The sequence below is a fragment of the Pyxicephalus adspersus genome, chromosome 3 (assembly GCF_032062135.1).
Source record: "Pyxicephalus adspersus chromosome 3, UCB_Pads_2.0, whole genome shotgun sequence".
Classification (NCBI taxonomy): domain Eukaryota; kingdom Metazoa; phylum Chordata; class Amphibia; order Anura; family Pyxicephalidae; genus Pyxicephalus; species Pyxicephalus adspersus.
The window spans coordinates 138218516-138226180 of NC_092860.1; positions in this window are offsets into that span (position 1 = coordinate 138218516).

Below are 7665 nucleotides of genomic sequence, written 5' to 3' on the forward strand. Positions count from 1 at the left end.
GCTTTAGTTACCCCCCTTTTTTATGCAATTTGTTGTTCAACCCACTGAATTAAAGTTGAAAGTCTGCAGTTCAACTGCATCATTTAATATTAATTGTGGTAATGTACAGAACCAAAATTAGAAAAAAATTGTCTCTGTCCAAATATTTATGGACCTAATACATTTGATACATTTGAAAATGTTGTTGGTGTACACATTACATTTTGTACGTAATATATACATTGAACATATAGATATATAGTTCTACGGTAGGTGTTGTGCAATGCTAAATATACAGCTTCTGTATAATTTAGTATACATACTTCTAAAGTATCAAAGCACAATACACGAAAGCGCAGGAAGTCCTGCTACTCTCACTAAGTTTTAAAGTAAGTTGGGAGGCTAGTTGTACTGCATGCAAAGTGCCAACGCAGTAGCTGCAGCAAACTGAAAGCTTTAGCAGTAGTACGCATAATTTGCCCTAACAAAATATAAAGCACACCATGTTATTTTTGCCACTAATATGAATAAATGCCACCCCAGTGCCTCATTTTATTCCATAAAACTCTAGGAAGCACCAAGATATCTGCAGTATGGGGATATGCAGGCTTTTATTCTTTTTCAAAAAGTCAGGATATTTATATAAAAGAACAAAAATACCATAATGATTGGAGCTTACTATAGAAGGCACTATCAGGTACTTCAGTTTAACTCCAATCAGCAACTTAGTCCTTTATTTTGAAGTGAAAGGGATTCTCTTAGGATGTGAAATGTGAAGGTTCATCTGTAATTTTTAAAAGCCAAGTACGAACAATATTCCCAATGTAATTATTCATGCATATAGAGTGTGTACTGGCTTTGGAAGGTTGTTGTATTTTTTATAATAAGAAAATCTTTCCCCAACTCAGTGGACTATTAGTTGGCACAAACCTTTGATCTCAAAAGATGTGCCAGTGATGAAAAGAATTTCTGAATTAGAACATGCAGTTTTATCTAGTAAAGTCTTCAAATTGACTAGGACCAGTGCTGTCCTTGGGAGAAATAACACTCTACAATGCTGGGATATAAAAATGACAGCAATGAAATTGTTCCTTCCATTTAGTAATTTCTCGGAAATACAGAACATAGTGAGCTAAGTGAAATAAGAATTCGATTCATTTCACAGAAAAGCGTGTATACAGCACATGTGTGCCTTGTAATTCTGGCAGCAGAGTGTTTGTGGAACATTCTATATATTTTATTATACTGTTAAAGATATGGACAGGATGTATAATGCAGTTCTCTTGCTGGTAACACATAAACCATTGCTTAATTTTTTCATGCCATTTTATCATGCAGGTACTGATATCGGAAGGATGTTTTTGCACCGGGACTGAACCAAGTTCCATCTCCTGTTTTTAGTAGAACCAGGGTGATGTATTTAAACTAGGTCAGATCTAGTTTAAGTGCCTCCCCAACCAATCAGGTCATGGGAAAAAGAAGGTAGGGTTAAGATGCAGGACCAGGGGAAGCAGATTCTTCAGCCTGAGATTCTTCACCTGCCACATTTACTGGGCAGTACAGTCCCACTGGAAGCTGTATGGGGATCATGTAAGTGGGCACACCTGCCTAAACCTGGCAGATGTGAGGAAGGGTTAGGTGACTTCAATCTAATTGTCTGCAAAGGAAACATTGGTTGGAGCATGGTATGTCTACTATGCAGGACTTTAAAAAATTCTCAGCTATAACTTTTTAGAGTTTGGCAATCTTCTACAGTTGAAGTCCTCCAATCAAAAAGCTTTCAAAAGCATTTTTGTTTTTTTTACAACTTTAATCTGGAGCTAACAATAACTAGATTTCTAAGCTTGGTAGGACAATGACACAACCTTGACTGTCTCTTAAACCTTAGATGCCAAGTCAATGAAAAGATAAGGTAAATAATATGCTATTTCAAAAAAGCTTAACTTTAAAAACATAGAAGCAATCTGGAGTAGCTTAGTGACCTCACTCTTGCCACCTTTACTACTTTATTTGGGGAGTATACACCCCAGGGCAGTTAAATATTTACTGGAAATGTTTCTGTAAATGAAAAGAAATACAAAAACAGCCCACAAACTATTCTTCTAAAACGTTGCAACATCTTTATTTTGACACCATTGTGTTTACAATTATAGCACATTTTGTACACAGATCCATGGTCTGCTATCTCATTCTTATATAATGGAGTCCTTTCACTTTTCTTATGGTAATGTAATCTTTATTATCCACAACCAGTTATGTCTGGAAGTATAGGCAACTTGTTTTGTTTTATTTTGTCTTTTTGTTTGTTGCACTATTTTTTTCTTTCTGTCGGAAATGTATTACATTTAAGAATTATTCTTTTCCCCCCAATAAAAATGTTTTGGAGGAAACATCCTTGGTTTTAAATGGGGATTGTAAAGGAAAAAAATGATAATACCAGAGATGGAAGTTCTTTTAACTGAGTGGGGCTATGGCATTTAAACTGTATTTTGTTATTAGACACCATAAACTAAGATGATAGGAACTAAGATGACGTAAGCAAACATGAATGCACTGTTTGACTGGGCAACTAAGTGTAGAATTAGAATTAGGTAAATTAATTGACAAATGTAAAGTATGCACTAGGGAGCTAAAAGCATGCAGGAATCATACATTTCTGGGGGAATACAACTAGTGGAGTAAATTGTGGAGAAAGATCTAGGTGTAACCTCCTGGGCGGTTACCCCAAGCCTAATTCGTGGTAACAAAACTTGCTGAAACCATTTAACCCAAACTAGGCTCGGGGGAGCTAAAAATAGAATCAAGCGTTGCTTACCTCGTGCTGCTGGCATCCTCCAGTGTGCTGTCATCGGATCTCATCCTACGGCAGAGTTCTCCAGCATTGATTCCCCCTCTCCAGCTTTGGATCCCCGTCTTCCCTTGGCGTTCGCATACGCCCATCGACGTGGTGGGAAATTCAAAATTCAAACTCAATGCAAAATTATTCACTTTAATGTTATTTCAATGGCCAAAGGAGAAATTGTTGTGTTTTAAGAAAAATAGAATTTATTAACACATGCAGAAGGGATTCTTCAAATTAAGGGCTATGCAAATCTGGAATAGACTCCATTGAGAAAGAGTTTCAACAAGCTCAATAGTTAATTAAAAATTGATTTATTACATATTACTGAGTATTACATTTTATAGGCAATGACATCAGAGACCATTGATCCAGGGTATAAATAATTACCTTAGGAAATTAGGAATGAATATTTTTATCCTGATGGAGCAAATTGGGTATTTTTTGTTTCACCTACCTCTGGATCAACTGTGTGCATAACCATGAGTGAAGGTTTTTGTCTTATACAGGTTTTCTTGTGCTCAATTCTTTTCCCCCTTGGTTGAACTTTGTAGCCTTGTGTCTTGGCAAACATGTCAGAGGTCAGAAGAGAATGGCCAGGCAGTAGCTCAATTAGCCATTACAACTGCAGAAAAGCATCCTACAATGCACCACATGTTAAATGGGCTACAGCAGTAGGAGACCTCGCTGTGTGCTTCTCCTGTCAGCAAAGAAATGGCACCTGAGGCTACAGTTAGTATTGGCTAACCAAAATTGGACAACAGAAGATAGCAAAAACATTGCCCGGTCTGTTGGGTCAGAATTTCTGTCAGAATTTAGATTTAAAACACAAAAGCATGGATCCATCAGATCTCAATCCTATAGAACAGCTTTGGGATGTGGTGGAACAGGAGATTCACATTATGGGTGTGCGGTTGACAGCTCTGCAGCTATTGTGTGAGGATATCATGCCAAACTAAAATCTGTTTCCAGAACCTTGTTGAGGCTACCGGTCACAAGGAATTAGAGCAATTCTTAAGGCAAAGGGGTCAAACCTAGTACTAGAAATGTCAACCTAATAAGTAGGCATATATGTAAAAAATGACAAACAATACTGTAGTCCATTCATCACCAGCTATGGGGTTACCGGGCAAATCAACCAGATTTAGACTGAAAGGAAAACCATAAATGCAGAAAGAATGTTTTTATTATGGAGAAATCAACTACATCCACATACAGTATATATCAAGTAAGCACCCAGTTATCTTAGAATCTTTATTATGCTAAATAAAGACATTATATGAAACACAATTTGAGTATTCTAGTTGGGATATGCATCTTGCACTAAATTGTGTACAGTTTTCAAGATTTTGAGTCAGATTAAAAGATAAAAATTAGGAATACATTAATAGTTTCCTATGTGAGCTTAAACAAACTTGGATTTAGAGAGAAGTTGTCATGTTTACAGTTTACAATACTACAAAGTTCCTTAACTTTACTGTATCTATTTATTTTATTTTATTTATTTTTAATTTACTTTATTTTTTTTTAGTCTGGTAACCATAGTTGAATGATGTTATTAATGAATTTTGGTGATTAATCCATCAACGAACCTACACATGTGTCAGCATCATCACCTAAACAAAGACATTACTTTCGGGGTTTATGTACAGAGGTTTAAAGGAAATTACAGAAAGAACAAGTTTCGAGTGGAAACAGAATGGAATTCTCTGACAGTGCCTTAAAGGCTTATTGAACCATATGGGGAGTACATCCTGTCCTATCCACTTGCATCAGCCTCTGTTCAGCAATGTTTGTGTACACGGTGGGTACGATGCCCATAAGCTTTAATGAACTCTTCACACTGGATTAGAAAACTCTGCAGCAGGCAGAGCTCGGGTGAATCGAGGTGAAACATCACATGCTAGAATATATTATTAAAAATAATAATAATAAACATAAATACCTTGCCATGAAATTATTACATCAGACATGCATCATTCTAAAGTTAATCCAAACTGTAATTATTGTAAATCTATATAGCACTTGTATGACGCTATCCCTTAAATTTTTTGAATATTATTAATATTATGTATTGATTTGGAACTTTAATATAATGCAGTGTTTTATAAAGTCTTTAGTCACTGTCTCTTAAGAGTCCAATATCCCTGCAATAGTCATATGTGCCTACCATATTCTAAGACCACTTTTGGTGGGCAGCCGAATGACCGACTAATATATTTTTTAAAGAATTCCATTGATCTGAAAAATGTGCCACTAAAGTCATTTTTAGAAGCTTTTAATGTAAGGAAAGACTCATATAGAGTTTAATGATTATTGTGATTATCCAGTCCCTCTCTAGTATTTGGTTGGCACATCATTATAATGCCAACCACTGACATTTTGTTCTTATAACTACCTCCCAAGACACCAAAGTGAACTCATTAGTTCCTCATTAAAAGGGGAGAAAACTAAAGCAGGAGTTGATTAAATATGAGATGGCATTCTGAAATATTTACAGGAAAAGTTTAACAAACTATGCCATGAGAAGAAGTAGGAAGATTGGTGATTTATGCAGACAAGTCACTTTACTTACTGGAAGTAGTGCCTTGTAATAATAGTCTTTGTCTCCATGATGCTTCCAACAAATTCATATTCACCTTTACACTTTTAGCAGTGACATAATTCCTGTCCATATTTGATTATTGTCTTACAATTTTTTTACTTACTTTTGTTTATGTAGCCCTTCACACTTTTTCTTTTTTACTGATGATCTCTGTATACAGAGGGCTCCTATTTCTGCAGACAAATGGCTTCTGAGTGGCTTGTTTGATGGCTGGCAATCCCACCTAGTACAACTCACAATAACATGAGTTCACAAAGGAAAAATGCAGGAAAGTTTCATGTTAGCTCATTTTGTGTTACATATTCTTCAATTACCATCAGAGTTATAAAAGAAAATACAGTCAGTGTAAACGAATTATCATATACTGTATATCATCTTAAACATACTAAATGTTGTTTCCAATCTTTATATACACCACTCTTAATAAAATAATAAATCATTCTACCATGAAGGTCATTATTTAGACATTCCCTAAACAAAGACCTTCATGGGTTATAGAATGAAGTTCTGTCTCTATTCCACAACTACTCTCCAGCATTGTCACCATGCCATATGCCTGTCCAGTGGACTATATTGGCAGTGCTGACTTTCAATGAACAGGCACAACCAGGGGTGTAGTGGGGCGGGCACACATGGGCATGGCATTCCTTCACTTTTTTCTGTACCCCAGTATAGTATCTCTCTGCGCACTCCCGGTGGATAGCCTTCACTATTACTGTGCCCCTCTTCTTTTTTTATGACTACACCCGTCTTTTTGTAAATAAAAGTCATAGCTTCATACCTTTACCTTGTCTCCATGATGTCCCACTTCTAAGATTCCCATTTTCTTCTTGTAGGCTTAAAACTGTAGATAGAAATTGGGAATATTTCACAGAGATAAAGTAAAGGTATGCAGTCAATCACGCTATCATGCCTCAGAAAAGAACATTCAGATGTCATATATATATATATATATATATATATATATATATATGTGTCATATATATATCTCTCTCTCTCTCTCTCTATATATATATATATATATATATATATATATATAGAGAGAGAGAGAGAGAGAGAGAGAGAGAGAGAGAGAGATACAGTATTACAGTATATATATTTGATAGATATTTTAGCTGAAATTTACCAGTAGATCATCGATAAATAATAAATAGATAGATAGATAGATAGATAGATAGATAGATAGATACATAGATATAGATGAATAGATAGATAGATAGATAGATAGATCAGTAGATCCAGGAATATATGTTTATTCTGTGTGTATCTAGGGACGTAAAAAAGTACCGGGACAAGTGGTGCAATATTAGTGAAGAAAGGAAAAATATATATGTTTCTGAGGCACAAGACTTAAAAACGATAAGTTTGAGATACACACACATATATATATATATATATATATATATATATATATATATGTGGCCCCATCAGACTAATATCTATTTGGAATTAGGTAGAAATACCTAAATGGGAAGAAATTTGACTCTGATGATGATGTCATCAAGTCTGTTGAGGACTTCCTTGAGGGCCAAGATGTTGAGTTCTAAAAAAAAGTTTGTAAAGGACTTTAAAGAAAGATCGGAAAAGTGCATTCTGCTTCATTGAGATAATATTGAAAATGTGAAGAAAATAAAGTTCCTAGCTTTTGTCTTCATGGTTGAGGCTCATTACTTGTCAAACAGCCCTTGTATATTAGTAAGGTTACAAAGAATGTGGTTACATATTATGTAAGGTGTGGTACCTTTCAAAAAAGGTTTTTTAAAAATCAGAAAATGACCAAGTATTCAAGGACTGGACCAGGGACATATATCCTAGAATTGCTATCCACATAAAACCGAAGAATTCCACATGAGATATACAGTATATATATATATATATATATATATATATATATATATACATATATCTCAGAATTGCTTTTGCTGTGGGGAAAACAGCATGCAAGAGAATTGTACAATAGTGTAAATAAATATTTCATGATCCTAATGTGCCTTGTGCCTGGTATATTTGTAAATGCACAGGAAAGCCTTGGTCACATGCAATTAAAGGATAATAAAGAACTGAATAGCCTGCATGGTGCTTTAGTCTAGAGATGTTCTTTAGACACCAGTGTGATTGCTGTGACCACTGCTGATCCTTCCTTTCCATAAGCTGTATTTGCACATGATGATGAGATGTAAGGAAGCAGTGAACTAGTGATGTTGCTAGTAGTGTGTGCTGAGATGCCCTGCCCATGAGTCAG